Source organism: Schistocerca piceifrons, chromosome 2 (genome assembly GCF_021461385.2).
Source record: "Schistocerca piceifrons isolate TAMUIC-IGC-003096 chromosome 2, iqSchPice1.1, whole genome shotgun sequence".
In the NCBI taxonomy this organism is placed as follows: domain Eukaryota; kingdom Metazoa; phylum Arthropoda; class Insecta; order Orthoptera; family Acrididae; genus Schistocerca; species Schistocerca piceifrons.
Window position 1 is genome coordinate 490,755,761 of NC_060139.1, and position 18,114 is coordinate 490,773,874.

Here is an 18,114-nt window from a genome sequence, read left to right on the forward strand (position 1 = left end):
CTTCATCTCCCAGTACCTACTGCAGCTTACATCCTTCTGAATCTGCTGAGTGTATTCATCTCTTGGTCTTCCTCTACGATTTTTACCCTCCACGCGGCCCTCCAATACTAAATTGGTGATCCCTCGATGTCTCAGAACATGTCCTACCCAACGATCCCTTCTTCTAGTCAAGTTGTGCCACAAGCTTCTCTTCTCCCCAATTCTATTCAATACCTCCTCATTAGTTATGTGATCAACCCATCTAATCTTCAGCATTTTTCTGTAGCACCACATTTCGAAAGCTTCTATTCTCTTCTTGTCTAAGCTATTTATCGTCCACGTTTCACTTCCATACATGGCTACACTCCATACAAATACTTTCAGAAACGACTTCCTGACATTTAAATCAATACTCGATGTTAACAAATTTTTCTTCTTCAGAAACGCTTTCCTTGCCATTGCCAGTCTACATTTTATATCCTCTCTACTTCGACCATCATCAGTTATTTTGCTCCCCAAATAGCAAAACTCCTTTACTACTTTAAGTGTCTCATTTCCTAATCTAATTCCCTCAGCATCACCCGACTTAATTCGACTAAATTCCATTATCCTCGTTTTGCTTTTGTTGATGTTCATCTTATATCCTCCTTTGAAGACACTGTCCGTTCCGTTCAACTGCTCTTCCAAGTCCTTTGCTGTCTCTGACAGAATTACAATGTCATCGGCGAACCTCAAAGTTTTTATTTCTTCTCCATGGATTTTAATATCTACTACGAACTTTTCTTTTGTTTCCTTTATTGCTTGCTCAATATACAGATTGAACAACGTCGGGGATAGGCTACAACCCTGTCTCACTCCCTTCCCAACCACTGCTTCCCTTTCACGTCCCTCGACTCTTATAACTGCCATCTGGTTTCTGTACAAATTGTAAATAGCCTTTCGCTCTCTGTATTTTACCCCTGCCACCTTCAGAATTTGAAAGAGAGTATTCCAATCTACATTGTCAAAAGCTTTCTCTACGTCTACAAATGCTAGAAACGTAGGTTTGCCTTTCCTTAATCTTTCTTCTAAGATAAGTCGTAGGGTCAGTATTGCCTCACGTGTTCTAACATTTCTACGGAATCCAAACTGATCTTCCCCGAGGTCGGCTTCTATCAGTTTTTCCATTCGTCTGTAAAGAATTCGCGTTAGTATTTTGCAGCTGTGACTTATTGAACTGATAGTTCGGTAATTTTTATATCTGTCAACACCTGCTTTCTTTGGGATTGGAATTATTATATTCTTCTTGAAGTCTGAGCGTATTTCGCCTGCCTCATACATCTTGCTCACCAGATGGTAGAGTTTTGTCAGGACTGGCTCTCCCAAGGTTGTCAGTAGTTCTAATGGAATCTTGTCTACTCCGGGGGCCTTGTTTCGACTCAGGTCTTTCAATGCTCTGTCAAACTCTTCACGCAGTATCATATCTCCCATTTCATCTTCATCTACATCCTCTTCCATTTCCATAATATTGTCCTCAAGTACATCGCCCTTGTATAAGCCCTCTATATACTCCTTCCACCTTCCTGCTTTCCCTTCTTTGCTTAAAACTGGGTTTCCATCTGAGCTCTTGATATTCATACAAGTGGTTCTCTTTTCTCCAAAGGTCTCTTTAATTTTCCTGTAGGCAGTATCTATCTTACCCCTAGTGAGATAAGCCTCTACATCCTTACATTTGTCCTGTAGCCATACCTGCTTAGCCATTTTGCACTTCCTGTCGATCTCATTTTTAAGACGTTTGTAATCCTTTTTGCCTGCTTCATTTAGTTCATTTTTATATTTTCTCCCTTAATCAATTAAATTCAATATTTCTTCTGTTACCCAAGGGTTTGTACTAGCCCTCGTCTTTTTACCTACTTGATCCTCTGCTGCCTTCACTATTTCATCCCCCAAAGCTAGCCATTCTTCTTCTACTGTATTTATTTCCCCCATTCCTGTCAATTGCTCCCTTATGCTCTCCCTGAATCTCTGTACAACCTCTGGTTCTTTTAGTTTATCCAGGTCCCATCTCCTTAAATTCCCACCTTTTTGCAGTTTCTTCAGTTTTAATCTACAGGTCATAACCAATAGATTGTGGTCAGAGTCCACACCTGCCCCTGGAAATGTCTTACAATTTAAAACCTGGTTCCTAAATCTCTGTCTTACCATTATGTAATCTATCTGATAGCTTTTAGTATCTCCAGGATTCTTCCAGGTATACAACCTTCTTTCATGATTCTTAAACCAAGTATTAGCTCTGATTAAGTAATGCTCTGCGCAAAATTCTACCAGACGGCTTCCTCTCTCATTTCTCTCCCCCACTCCATATTCACCTACTATGTTTCCTTCTCTCCCTTTTCCTACTGACGAATTCCAGTCACCCTTGACTATTAAATTTTCGTCTCCTTCACTACCTGAATAATTTCTTTTATCTCATCATACATTTCATCAATTTCTTCGTCATCTGCAGAGCTAGTTGGCATATAAACTTGTACTACTGTAGTAGGCGTGGGCTTCGTGTCTATCTTGGCCACAATAATGCGTTCACTATGCTGTTTGTAGTAACTTACCCGTACCTCTACTTTTTTATTCATTATTAAACCTACTCCTGCATTACCCCTATTTGATTTTGTATTTATAACCCTGTATTCACCTGACCAGAAGTCTTGTTCCTCCTGCCACCGAACTTCACTAATTCTCACTATATCTAACTTTAACCTATCCATTTCCCTTTTTAAATTTTCTAATCTACCTGCCCGATTAAGGGATCTGACATTCCACGCTCCGATCCGTAGAACGCCAGTTTTCTTTCTCCTTATAACAACGTCCTCTTGAGGACTCCCCGCCCGGAGATCCGAATGGAGGACTATTTTACCTCCGGAATATTTTACCCAAGAGGACGCCATCATCATTTAATCATACAGTAAAGCTGCATGCCCTCGGGAAAAATTAAGGCTGTAGTTTCCCCTTGCTTTCAGCCGTTCGCAGTACCCTAACAGCAAGGCCATTTTGGTTAGTGTTACAAGGCCAGATCAGTCAATCATCCAGACTGTTGCCCCTGCAACTACTGAAAAAGCTGCTGCCCCTCCTCAGGAACCACACGTTAGTCTGGCCTCTCAACAGATACCCCTCCTTTGTGGTTGCACCTACGGTACGGCTACCTGTATCGTTGAGGCACGCAAGCCTCCCCACCAACGGCAAGGTCCATGGTTCATGGGGAAGGACAGATTATTATGAACGCTAAACAAGAACTCATTCGAATCTTCCTGGCAGATTAAAACTGTGCGCCCGACCGAGACTCGAACTCGGGACCTTTGCTGTGAGTACCGGGCGTGAGTCGTGCTTCGGTAGCTCAGATGGTAGAGCACTTGCCCGCGAAAGGCAAAGGTCCCGAATTCGAGTCTCGGTCGGGCACACAGTTTTAATCTGCCAGGAAGTTTCATATCAGCGCACACTCCGCTGCAGAGTGAAAATCTCATTCAAGAACTCATTCATTTACGGAGTGCGACGGATAACAAGTCATTTAAGAAGTTCAAGAAGAGAATATGATCACAGTCAGCAATATAATATGGGAAATGCCTCACATCCGTGTATCAGACGAGGAGCGTTTGTAGCTTTTAAAAGTCCTGATTTCCGGTACATTTCTATCACTGACATTTGGCTCGTGGGAGGTTTTCGAGTATCCAGTGTTACCAACTGTGAGCAGACAATCATAGGTTATTAAAACCTCCTCGCATCTAGAGACACATAGATTCATCGTACTTGCGTTTCAGACTGTTAGAAGAGGTAATACAGCAAATGATTCCACCGTGTTCATCAACTGCAAGTTAACTAATGCCAAAGATTACCTGAATTCAGAGTTGTACCCATATGACAATTTACACCTGCAGTGGAATGAAAATGTATACAGTCTAATGTATGACATGTATGTAAGTTTTGGTGCTTCTTGCTATGATATTGCTGAAGGAGAGGGACGAGGGTGTCCACTAAGCCCATGGAAGTACAAGGACCTTTCACAAACCATCATAATAACCTGCTCGAAACAGAATGAGATAATTAAATCTGGACCTATAGATGTGCGAATTGAATTTGAATCTTCGACAAATTTCCCAGAACACACTACCACGTATGCTCTAGTTCTACAGTACGCTCACTGGTGTTGTGCAACGAGCTGTATAAATGAACAGGTGCTGTACCATGCCTAGAGCATTTCACAATGGCATCTCAAGGCTTGAACATCATTGCAAACACTCAGGGTTTCTATGATGGTGAGCATAGACAGTTCATATTTAAAGATGTTGCATTCATAGCGTACACACAAGATGTGGGAATAATAGAGACATTCTCAGCAAGCGTTGCAACGCTGAGGTCTTTCAAGTATGTGAAGTATGCTAAGACACGGAAGAGTGCAAAGTGATTAACACATTTCTACCATGGAATTCACTGAGATGATCGTGGCATATCCTATAAAGATATGGTGATTGCACTTAAATTATTTGATCACATGCATACCACGTGCATACATGAAGGGGAAGGGGAAGATCTCATGGATGCGTCGAATGTTTAAGTTTTCTGCTGTTCAAGACCTGGAAGTCTACGGGTGTCCTTCACTCCATCAACTCAAGAAGAAGATGTGTGAAAATAGTGTTACTGTGTCTGCTTATGAGAATGTAAAATTACTTTTAAGTTGATAAGAAATAAATGAATATTTACCTCACAACCTCTGTGTTTTTTTTTTTTCTTCAACCCTGTTCCAGCTTTGGCAGTATACAGTTTTAACCACATGCTATGTCTGTGGTTTTCTTCAAGCACAGGAGACATAATTTTAGAAATGTCTGCTATATATCTTTGGAAGTGGACACGGTCACGTGCCTCCTGCTCCCATAACCCAATTCATGCTGCATGATAGGCGTAATTCCACGTAACCATTCTATACAGGGTGTACCAGCTATCTTGACCACCCAAAATATCTCTGGTACAATAACAGCTATTGGAAAACGACTTTCACCGGTATCAATGTAGGTCTGGGGCCCATGAATGTACATATTTGGAAACATTCTAAAACGAAAGCATATGTGTTTTTTAACACAAACTTATGTTTTTTTAAATAGACCTCCTATATTTTTTCTTCAGCAATCCATAGCATGACAAAGCACATACACAATGGCGTTGATTGCATCGCAATATTCCCATTACATCCCGAGATATTGAGACGCGAAGTTGGCGCTTGAAACACCCGACATGCGCTGCTAGCGCACGTCCTGAGGCTCAGGCGTGAACCCCATGCTAGCCGTAATCGCGATGTGATTGACATGTGTAATCACACCTCCATACTTATCAAGAGGTCCGAAACGAATAATACGGTCTGCTGCCATCAACTCTCATAAGCACATGATGGTTTCCCTCTTGCACGTTTTACGTATCTACGTACGCAATATGAACCAGTACCGATAGGTGTACACCCGTCAGGTTGTCTTATTTATCCTGCACACCCAAAATAAGGTTTATCTAATGCGTTATATGACCCATTGTGCCTGTCGCGCAGGGCCTGGCTCTACTTAGTCAAGTACAAATGCCTCTGAGCTCTATAGAACTTAACTGCTGTGGTCATCAGTCCCCTAGAACTTAGAACTACTTAAACCTAACTAACCTAAAGACATCACACACATCCATGCCCGAGGCAGGATTCGTACCTGCGACCGTAGCGGTCGCGCGGTTCCAGACTGTAGCGCTCAGAACCGCTCGGCCACTCCAGCCGGCCCTAGTCAAGTGTCCAACGTAGTTCCCACTACTGCCACAGTTACCACTTCTCCTTGTTTATGATTTGCGACCCATGCAAACTCCTGTACTCCACCACCCTCCGAGCATCCCATTTGTTGTTGCTTTGGCGTGCAGTACACCGCTTGCCAGTGTAGTCGTGCATCAGAGTAATCTAGTGACGGCACGGAGGTAGTACACATTGTGAATAAACGTTGTGTTGTGGAACTTATACTGTGCAGTATAATGTACACACATGAAGATATGGTAGAAATGCTGCTGATCTATGGAGAATGTACGTTGACGGGAAATACGTTATGAGATTGCTTGTTTGTTGATAGTACTGTTAGCGAACTTTATGATTATTAAGTTAATATGTCTGTTTTCTACCCTACTCTACATACCTGTACTGTACGCTGTTGTAGGTGGACGAAATGCTGTTCAGGCAGAACGACTGTACAGAAGACGATTCCCTGACAAGCCATCGCCTTCGCGCCGGATGTTTGGTCGTCTCACATCTCGTCTACGTGAAACGGGAAGCTTAAATCCAAGACCTCGACATCGTCATAGAACACGCACAGATGAACGTGCTGAAGTTGCTGTGCTCGCTACCATAGCTGTGAATCCTCAAATCAGCACACGTCAAATTGAACGTGAAGTTGGTGCGTCGACATCAAGTGCACAGCGTATTCTTAAACGTCGTAAATTTCATCCTTACCATGTTCATTTACACCAGGATCTTCATTGAAATGACTTCCGCAATATGGTAACATTTTGTCGGTGGGCTCAGCAAAAACTTCTGGCTAATCCAAATTTTTTTTGCAGATGTTCTCTTTACCGACGAGGCATCATTCCCCAACAAAGGAATTTTCAATATGAGGAATATGCATCATTGGTCCGCAGACAATCCAAAATGGCTCCGTCAGGTAGAGCGTCAACGTCCGTGGAAAGTTAATGTTTGGTGTGGGATTATTGGAGATACCATTATCGGATCTTTCTTTATAAATGGCATCCAAAATGGCAGACAATATTCCAGATTTATACGACACAATCTTCCTGTTCTCTTGGACACCGTACCTCTGAACCGGAGAATGGTCATGTGGTATCAGCATGACGGATGCCCTGCACATAACGCCTTACGAGCACGACGACTTCTGAACCGTAAGTTCCCTGGTAAGTGGATTGGACGAGGTGGCCCAGTTAGGTGGCCTGCCCGATCTCCGGACCTTACACCGGTGGATTATTTTCTTTGGGGAGCAGTGAAGGATGCTGTTTACCAACATGAACCAACAACACCAGAGGACATGAAGCAACGCATTATTGATGCTTGTACAGCCATCAAAGAGGAAACAGTAGCACGAAGTAGGGCATCCTTCATCCGCAGAGTGACCCTATGTATGCAAGCCAATGGGCATCACTTTGAGCATGAGATGTGAACGCTATGTTTAGTATGTAGTGCTGGTATCACAGTGGAAGTTTCTACAAAGGGCCATTTTACCCAGTGATGTTAAGAAACATTTGTTTGCAACAATTTGTCATTTAACGCATTAGATAAACATAACATTGATAATTATGTGATGATAAAACTAATTGGTTAAACATGTTTACATTCATCTTCTATGTCCTACCTGAACTTCCCATATCAAAACATTTTTACCTAAACAACGGTAAAACTTTTAGTCCACTTGCTCGTTTCACTAAAACCATCAACATGAATTTTACTATTACGAGTGAATGATTAACTGTCACTTGCGCTAGATCTACAGTAAAGAAAAGTTTTAACGTTGAACGGCATTACCTTTTTAGTAACGGATTAACGATAAGCGAAGTTAACTTTGTGACTAACGTTGCGGTACGCAGATATGTTACAGAACCGCATCACCCCTAGTCTATGGGATAAATACCTGCTGGAATGTACGACGTTAATGCAGGATGGCAGCAGACCGTATTATTCGTTTCGGACCTCTTGATAAGTATGGAAGTGTGATTACGCATGTCAATCACATCGCGATTACGGGCAGCATGGGGTTCACGCCTGAGCCTCAGGACGTGCGCTAGCAGCGCATGTCGGGTGTTTCAAGCGTCAACTTCGCGTCTTAATATCTCGGGATGTAATGGGAATATTGCGATGCAATCAACGCCATTGTGTATGTGCTTTGTCATGCTATGGATTGCTGAAGGAAAAATATAGGAGGTCCATTTAAAAAAACATAAGTTTGTGTTAAAAAACACATATGCTTTCGTTTTAGAATGTTTCCAAATATGCACATTCATGGGCCCCAGCCCTACATTGATACCGGTGAAAGTCGTTTTCCAATAGCTGTTATTGTTCCAGAGATATTTTGGGTGGACAAGATAGCTGGGACACCCTGTATATTTTGTTATCTTCTATCTTAAACTTCACCTCCTTGATAGCACTCATCTTCAGCAAAACTAATGTCGTTTGAGACATGCACAGCCTTTATATTCATATACATACAGAATGCAATAGGGGATAGGGTTTTTTGTAAATAACAACAACAACAACAACAAAGACGTATGGTGACTAATTTGTTTCTTGGTTTATCCAGTTCACACAAATGCAATATAGTTCTTGATGTACAATATAATTCTTGAGGTACAATGTAGTTTTTGAGGTACAATATAGTCTTCTTGAGGTATAAATTGACTCTGCTATTCGAATGCAGAAATACTTTTAACTTACATGCTACAACAGTAACAATGGTAGGAATTTTTTTTATATAAATCTATGTTAAAAACTAATGCGGAGAAACTTTCTTTACTACAACTAAATTGCACAGTCCCAGTAGCATAGCTTTTACCATAATTCTGATGGACTGTGCATGCATAGAGTCTAATTTCAACAGACCCCAATAGCAAAGGTTTTTACAGTAAAAATTCTGATTGACTGTGAGCTATCTAGATATATACATATACTTAAAAACTATTCTGACTTGGATGGCTACTGCTAGGTGAAAAACTTAGAAACTGTTCTATTTACAAGACGCACATGGTGCATAGGTATGTATTTACAGGCTACACATACATTGCGGATGAACGAAAAAAATCAATATGTAATTTTTTTCTGTTTATGCTTTTTTAATTTTTTTTGTTTATGCTTCTTTTAAGTTTTTCTTTCTTTCACACACATATATAAATTTTGTTCTTTTCTTTTTTATCCTTTCTTTTCCACACATTCTCTTTATGTATGTATATACATGTGTACATAGTACACAAAAATATTTACATTTCTTAAACACACACAGACACACACAGACACACACACACACACACACACACACACACAAACACACACACACACACACACACACAAAATTACTTATGTTATGATAAAAGGGTCATACTACTACTCTGCGGACACACTGTCTCTCTCTCTCTCTCATTATCTTTCTATCATTCAATCAGAGTACTCCACCCCTTCTCTCTCTACAAGTGTGTAGTGTGAGTATGGGAGAGTTTCAATCCTGTCATCACAAATGACTCTTTTATCGGCATGAGGCGACAGACTGATTTTAGACTGCACCATAGTGTACATCTCGCATCCTCTCGATCGAATGCTGGTCTGCTGTACCACACGCGGTGGCTGCGGTGCAGCACCGTGAACACCAATGCACAAGCATTGCAAATAGTCTTCGTTAGAGAGGGCTCTCGATGTCATATGACGCACACCCTTAGCCTGCCTCTGGGTGGCACCTTCCAATGTGTAATACGCATAGATTTTTGAATGTAGTCCTACAAACTCCACAATGGGCAATCCATTCACCTCGTCCTTCATAAGACTGATAAACTTCTCGTACTGTCGAATAATACCATGAGGATTATCAGCCATGTATGAGGACGTGTCGAATTCATTACTTCACATGGATTGCAGTTCTTCACCCAATAGATAAAGCTAACTGTATCCATATAAAGTAATTTTGGATCTGCGAAATGAGTTTTCGCAAACGCATAATGAAAGCGGTACATGTGGAGTTTGGACAGGTCTAGTATGCAAATCCCCACATAAATAGGTTTCGTAAACTCTACTGCAGTCTTCGCCATCTCCACAGCAACAAAGTTCTTATTGAATATGGTGACCCGCTTAAAATTTGGTCTGGCAATGCTTTTTCTTACGCCATAAAGCCCATCCCATTCGGTTATAAAAAAAAAAAAAATTCCCTGTCGCCCCCTCAAATTCTCCATTTTTTACCGAAAATTGAATTATTCATTAATTTATAAAAATCTTTCTCAAAGTCACACGTCGTGGAAGCTCTGTGTCCTGTATTCAAATCAATATACTCCTTCAATCAGGGGGACTGTTTCAAGGAGATAGCCCAGGTGATTCTAACCAGCTCCATACCCAAGTATGGAATTACGATAATGCTGGAATTATGATAATGAATCATGTATCTCCGCTTATCCCCCAGCGTTGTCATCAGTTTTGGCATGGAGTCTCCTCGCAGAACTAGTTGCTCTGGACACAGCGGAAAATCAGTGTGCGCATTATGCAAACTAATAGGGTATGTGAGTTCTGCCTTCACCACATACCCTAAATCAGAATCAGCTGCCATACACCTCATGATTTTTCCACCTAATCCCTTGTATTCATCTTTGGGCACCAATCGAAACTCACCAGTCGGCAGTGATTGCTGTATGGTGTGCCCATATAAGTTATTTACGTCCAGGTACATTATGTAATCAATTGATGCGTTGAACCTGTCACCCATTTGCGGATTATTTGTCTTCGCATGCCTATGGATACATTGGCAAAGGCCCCCACAGATCCCTCGCTCAAAGAAAAGAAACATATCAGCATTGGTCAATAATTCAATGCTGCACTTTGTTTTCTTGAGTATTGTGTTCCAAGACAACCCAGATGCTGTGTAATAAAAGGTGGGATCCAGAGAATATGTGGTAATGCATGGACTCTGGAATTTCTCGAAAACGTCCGTGTCCATGTAAAGCTGAGCGTACTCTTCTAAAGTTGAAATATTGAATTCCCGCCAGACATTCACGGCATACTCATACCCTGCATCCATTATGACATCGCCTGTAAAGTTGCTGGAAAAAGTAGTTATGTCAGGTAGCCTGGTTTTGTTGAATTTTGCTATACTATCCACATACTCATATGGGAAAACCCCCTTCCTAGTCACAAGTTGAAACTTTTCCCCGTCGGGAAATGCAGCTGGAGTGATATACATATCCTCCTGAGGTAGAGTTTTAACGCGTTTCTGGAGTGGCATCTGCATAAAAAGTAGCCTATCAAGGAAGCGGAGCATAATTTTTGGTGTCATTTGTTTGGAGAATGAAATGTATTTCTTGACGCTCTCAGGTAGGACACTGACCTGATTATTCTCCCACCCGAAATCAGCCAAGTGCTCAACTAGAAAGTGAGCGGCATACTCGCTTAATTTATGAATGAAAACGGGTATGTGTCTTGGTAGCTGGTACTTCAAATTGAATGTGTTGTGAGTTGAGCCACGGAACTTCCCAGTAAGATGACAGTTGCCCCTACGAGGCTAACCGTGGCCCACAAATATGCCAATCAACCACGTTATTATACAAATCTTCATTTTCTTTGGATTTGGTCATGGGCACGTTGTTGCTGTACAGCTTATCAACCTCCCACGAAAATATTTTCAAGCTCAGTGAGCAGCCAAACTGTAGGATTATCCCTGACATAAGATTTGTAGCAGTTAAGACTGGAATCATATGACGATACAATTTGGTATGCTGCCGCATATGGTTGTGTTTTTCTGTAAAGGTGGTATGTGAGGCTGTAGGTTGACCTTCACAGTGTGTCACAGGAGCGAGGAGGCATTCAAAGTCAGCGTAGACTGCAAACGGGCATCGCTCCTGGTGGTGAGCATTATTGAACTTTATGAATTTGTTTTCCTCAGTAGGCATAATAACACGTACCGTGTCCTTGGAAGCACAATCCACTAGATGCACCACTAATAACCTGTCTGAGGAGAAATAATTCAGGAACCGTAAGCAAATATGTTTTACACGATGTTTAGTTGATAGCTGGGCAGAAAGGAGTCGGGACATGTCTTTGATCCAAACATAGTGATAATTCTCACCCTCAGAGAATAGCAGCATGTTTACATGCAGCTCACGCTCACTGGCAAATTTTGAGAAATGTAGGGGGCCGACGACAATATGCTTGTCTTGCTCATCTGACTTGCTTTCTTTCTCCGATATACCAGTATTCTGGGCCTCAAATTTAGGCATGTCCTGGATCTTGACGGAGAAAACTGTACCACCAAAGTTATAGCACCCACGAATATTACACTCACTTTCAAGTTGAGCACTTTGCTGATTTCGGGTGGGAGAATAATTTACCTACATGGTATGAACTCCGATGCACAGGGTGATATCTGTAATTGTAATTTCTTTCTATTTTCGACATTAATACATGCGCTGTTGTTAGCTATATCTTTAGGGAGCTTGATATAGCTTGACTCTCCATTTTTGAGAGCGTAGACATGTGTATGGATGTCCAGGTGTAGTATTCGGCTGAGTGCTTTAGCTGACCCTCTGATCTCTATCTCGGAGAACCGGGCCAGTATAGCACTCAAGGTGGATTTACGAAACCACTGATGTGCTCCGCGTTATCACACGATTTTCTCCCCCAAAGATGATGGAGAGTTGTCTCTTCAGCACCAGACTCAACTTTAGGGGGTGCAATAATTCGATGCAAAGCACCGCACTGCATTTAATGGCGGGATACCGTGGACCATTGACTACACTGAGGCGCTCCGTTTCCATGACAGGAAGGCACGCCCTTAGAAAACGAACAGGGTCGCGGTACCCTCCTGCCGGGTTCTCAATCCTCGTGAACGAGATTCGCTCCTCAAAAGCGTCTGCAATCACCGAGAACGGCAGTATGGTATCACTGGGCTGATGTCTTTCACGAAAAGGACGGGAGAGAGAACTGCCACTAACCAAGATCATCTGGATTAGTATTAATACTAGTTTGAGTCCACCCTGTTGATGATGGTGTTGGGGAGGGGCAAGTCGGTAGGCGACGAGCCACACATACCTTATATTTTACGCCGATTCCGACAAGGCTCATACGACGATGATGATGATGATAGAAGAGGATGTGACAGTGCTACTGGGTTAGAGTGATGGGAACAGCCAGGCAGTGGCGATGGCTCCCGACGCTGTTGTAGACCCTACCCGGTAACTTGAGGGGCGGTGGTTCGTTGCTCGGCGGAGGCACTTCCCTCGCAGCGAGTATCGGGGCCCTTAAAGGCGAGGCGTTCCTGCCGGGTGCAGCTCTGGTGAGGAAGGCGTGGCCGCCCCCCGGTATACGCGCCACACCGTGTTGAGGTTGCAGAGGCGCGGCCGCTCTAGAAGAAGAGATAAAATAAATAATAGTCAATACATTCCTTACCGCTACTGGCAGGGTGAAAGAAAGAATTCTGACGATCACAAGGTCGTTTAGCAGAGTGAGTAATTGCCTTTCTCGCTCTGGCTCCAGGGCATTAACACTTGATCGGGCGACTCCACTGCACCCTCAAAAAGTCAGCATCATCATCATCTAACAGCGCCAGATCAGAACGCCTTTAACTGTCCTCGTCAGACTCTGGCAATTGGTCTCTCTAGCCTACAACAACAACAGCAAACAAGATATACACTCCTGGAAATGGAAAAAAGAACACATTGACACCGGTGTGTCAGACCCACCATACTTGCTCCGGACACTGCGAGAGGGCTGTACAAGCAATGATCACACGCACGGCACAGCGGACACACCAGGAACCGCGGTGGTGGCCGTCGAATGGCGCTAGCTGCGCAGCATTTGTGCACCGCCGCCGTCAGTGTCAGCCAGTTTGCCGTGGCATACGGAGCTCCATCGCAGTCTTTAACACTGGTAGCATGCCGCGACAGCGTGGACGTGAACCCTATGTGCAGTTGACGGACTTTGAGCGAGGGCGTATAGTGGGCATGCGGGAGGCCGGGTGGACGTACCGCCGAATTGCTCAACACGTGGGGCGTGAGGTCTCCACAGTACATCGATGTTGTCGCCAGTGATCGGCGGAAGGTGCACGTGCCCCTCGACCTGGGACCGGACCGCAGCGACGCACGGATGCACGCCAAGACCGTAGGATCCTACGCAGTGCCGTAGGGGACCGCACCGCCACTTCCCAGCAAATTAGGGACACTGTTGCTCCTGGGGTATCGGCGAGGACCATTCGCAACCGTCTCCATGAAGCTGGGCTACGGTCCCGCACACCGTTAGGCCGTCTTCCGCTCACGCCCCAACATCGTGCAGCCCGCCTCCAGTGGTGTCGCGACAGGCGTGAATGGAGGGACGAATGGAGACGTGTCGTGTTCAGCGATGAGAGTCGCTTCTGCCTTGGTGCCAATGATGGTCGTATGCGTGTTTGGCGCCGTGCAGGTGAGCGCCACAATCAGGACTGCATACGACCGAGGCACACAGGGCCAACACCCGGCATCATGGTGTGGGGAGCGATCTCCTACACTGGCCGTACACCACTGGTGATCGTCGAGGGGACACTGAATAGTGCACGGTACATCCAAACCGTCATCGAACCCATCGTTCTACCATTCCTAGACCGGCAAGGGAACTTGCTGTTCCAACAGGACAATGCACGTCCGCATGTATCCCGTGCCACCCAACGTGCTCTAGAAGGTGTAAGTCAACTACCCTGGCCAGCAAGATCTCCGGATCTGTCCCCCATTGAGCATGTTTGGGACTGGATGAAGCGTCGTCTCACGCGGTCTGCACGTCCAGCACGAACGCTGGTCCAACTGAGGCGCCAGGTGAAAATGGCATGGCAAGCCGTTCCACAGGACTACATCCAGCATCTCTACGATCGTCTCCATGGGAGAATAGCAGCCTGCATTGCTGCGAAAGGTGGATATACACTGTACTAGTGCCGACATTGTGCATGCTCTGTTGCCTGTGTCTATGTGCCTGTGGTTCTGTGAGTGTGATCATGTGATGTATCTGACCCCAGGAATGTGTCAATAAAGTTTCCCCTTCCTGGGACAATGAATTCACGGTGTTCTTATTTCAATTTCCAGGAGTGTATAAACCGACCGGTTATAGAAAAAAAATTTCCTATACTACTAATACTAATACTAGAGGCACGTACAAATGTAATCTTTTTTTTAAAAAAAAACCTTACAAGTATGCTGCTCAGGCATCTCATTATTTGCTGGAGGCTGCGAACCCACCACTGGAGGCTGGACTTTGAGATTCTGTCACGGTCCAGTCCCCTCGTGTCTCTCCTCACACTCCAAGACAAAATCCTGGAGTTGCGCTATAACTAGAAGACGGAATTAATAAGGTGAATTTAACATCAACACACGAAAATTTACACTCAAAATAGAAATTATTTACTCACTTGGTAATCCTGTCTCCAGAACTCTAAGCCTCTTGCTGCTACACTCTGAAGCATTGCTGCAGCTACCTCTCTTCATTTTGCAGAGAGAAAAGAATAAGTACACACACACACACACACACACACACACACACACACACACACAGAGAGAGAGAGAGAGAGAGAGAGAGAGAGAGAGGGAGAGAGAGAGACAATGGAACGCACAACAGGGCGGACAGCAGCGGACTGAGGACAATGGAGGTCGGTTGTGGGTTTACCTATAGGCTGAGTCAACCAATGAGAGCACTTCATTTGAATGTTCAGTCAATGAGAAGCTTTTACGGAACGTCACTATTTCTGGAAGGGCTTGGCACAACAATTTTCTTCTCTCTCCAAGTAACAAGAATGCTTTTATGATTAAGGGTGTTTTGTCAAGTGTGCACATACGTGATGAAGGCTTTTAGTGGTGCGAAGTTTACCATTTCTCACATGTATGTCGAAAGCTGGCTATTAAGATTTTCGGCAAGGGTAACACGTGATGCCTCGTTAGGACTATCAGGAAGAATGAAATCGGTGTTATTCTGGGCTATTTTCGTGAACAGGTCCTGTTAGGACAAGAATTTCTATTCAAACATTCTGAGACGTCTCGAAAGCTACAAGAAATGCGACGGTTAACTATTTCTGTGACACTTTACCAATTTTGAAAAGGGGCTGATAAATAATGGGACGCACAACAGGGCGGACAGCAGCGGACTGAGGACAATGGAGATCGGTTGTGGGTTTACCTATAGGCTGAGTCAACCAATGAGAACACTTCATTTGAATTTGCTCCTCTTAGGCTCACGGGGGAAAAAGCAGTTGATGTTCTTCTGGAGTAGACTTCTATAGCGCGACCTGTGACGTCAGTATCCAAAGGTAGAGAGGTTTCGTGTCAGCAAAAGTAAACACACGTGCGCGGCCCGGAGGGTGACTTACTTCGTATTCACATAGCCATGTGACGTCAGTATAACATTGCGAACCTTGTGGATGGAGATTCACCAAGTGACTATTTCGTGGCGATGTGTCAGCCACAGTAAACACATGCACGGCTAGATGCAGCTCTTGTGGGACGGCGGGGGAGAAGGCAGTTGATCTTATTCTGGAACAGATAACTATAGCGCGACCTGTGACATCAGTATCCACAGGTGGAGAGGTTTCACACCAGCAAAGGTAAACATGCATGTGCGGCACAGAGGGTGACTTGCCTCTTATTTACATAGACATGTGACGTCAGTATAACACTCGAAGAACTGTTACTGTAGACGCGACTTTCACCTGCCGTCGGCAGCTGCGTGAGAGCGATGGCATTCGCTCCGGTGCTGGCTTACATCTGGCAGACCCTGCAAAGTGCATGCGCCTATTGGAACAGTTCGCGGATATGTTGCGTTTTTTTTACGTGCACTGAATGTTTATGCAGTGCATTATTTCGGCAGTAGTTAGCGAGTGTGTCTGCAAAGCATTTTACATGCATTATTTTGACAATTTACGAGTTGTTTACGTGTCTGTACATGAGTGTACTGCATTATTTCAATGATCTACAAGTAGTTTGCACGTCTGTTTGCTGTCTACTTCATTATTTCGGTAATTTTCGAGTTTTTTGCGTTACTGCACATTAGTGTACTGCATTATTTACGAGTAGTTTGCAGGTCTGTAGACTATTTACTGCAGCCTCAAGCATGTCTCGGTGAGTGTTTTGTATCAGTGTAACAAATATACTGTGGCAAATCTGTCCCTAAATAAATTGTTCCAAAAATAAATAAGGTAAACTCCTTCCTCACTCGAGCAGCCCAGAACAGGCCGAGTCCTTTTCCCGCCATTTTGCCCCTCCAGACTGCCATTTTGGACTACATCACAGGAGCGATGACGGCGCCCTCTGAGGGCAGTAGTGTGTTCTAGGTCAGTTGGACTCCAGACCTCATGGTGAATACACTGGACGGAGCTACTGCCTCAATTTTTTTAAATAAACACTGCAAGCAAAATAAAGACTTAACGTCCATCCCATCCAGCATCCCAGCACAGGTTGAGTCCTTTCCCAGCCAATTCCGGGGAAGAGGTGGTGGTCGGGTGACTTAGGTTAGTGGAGGTAGCCGTGGTGTATTGCATTGTCCTGATGGAATTTGAACTTCTCGCCATTTTCTGGTAAAAGGGTGGAGAGGGGGGAGGGGTAGGTGAGGGAGTAGGTTAGTGGAGGTAGCGCAATTGACCTATCGTCCTGCCAAAATTTGAACTTCTCACCATGACATCATTGCATCTATCGCCAACATCTTGGATCCGCCATCTTGAATGAATCTGGCAACAATGGAGAGTGGGGTGACACGAACTTTGTTCTACTACTCTCAATAAGTAACCCAGTTAAATTTATCTCTTCACGACGAAATGAACAAGAGGTAGTCACCCAAGCCGCAGCGAAGGGTTTGACCTCCCTATGATTGTCCCCATGGAGATATAACAAGTGTTGGTGCTAGAGTAATAGAACGTTTCTACGTGTAACATCACGGAGATCGTCTGAAGGGATATAACTGATAAAGTGCATGAGTAGTTGGCAGTAGCATCAGATGTCTCACTACCAACACGCTGACGTGCCCAGAAGCCCAAGCAAAACAAGACATTGGTATCAGCTTCAGCGAGCGAATGAAGACATTCCTGAATCCAAAAATTTTTTGAACACTATTCATGGAAAAAACAGCGATAGATGGAACTATAGTATAATTATTTCAATAAAAGCAGTCTTGACCGTATGTAAGTTATTTATGTCATTTGGCGACTGGTTTCGATATCGTCCAAGATCATCATCAGACCACTTTACTCTATGAACTTAGAGGTCAAAGGATGGGATGCAAAGGTATGGTTAATACACCCTTGGTGACTTCAGGAAACGGTGGCGTGGAGCAGGCCTTGAATAAACTAATGTTATTCTACGTCACACATAAGTGCACTTTCAGAGACCTATGTAAATATGGGCTGA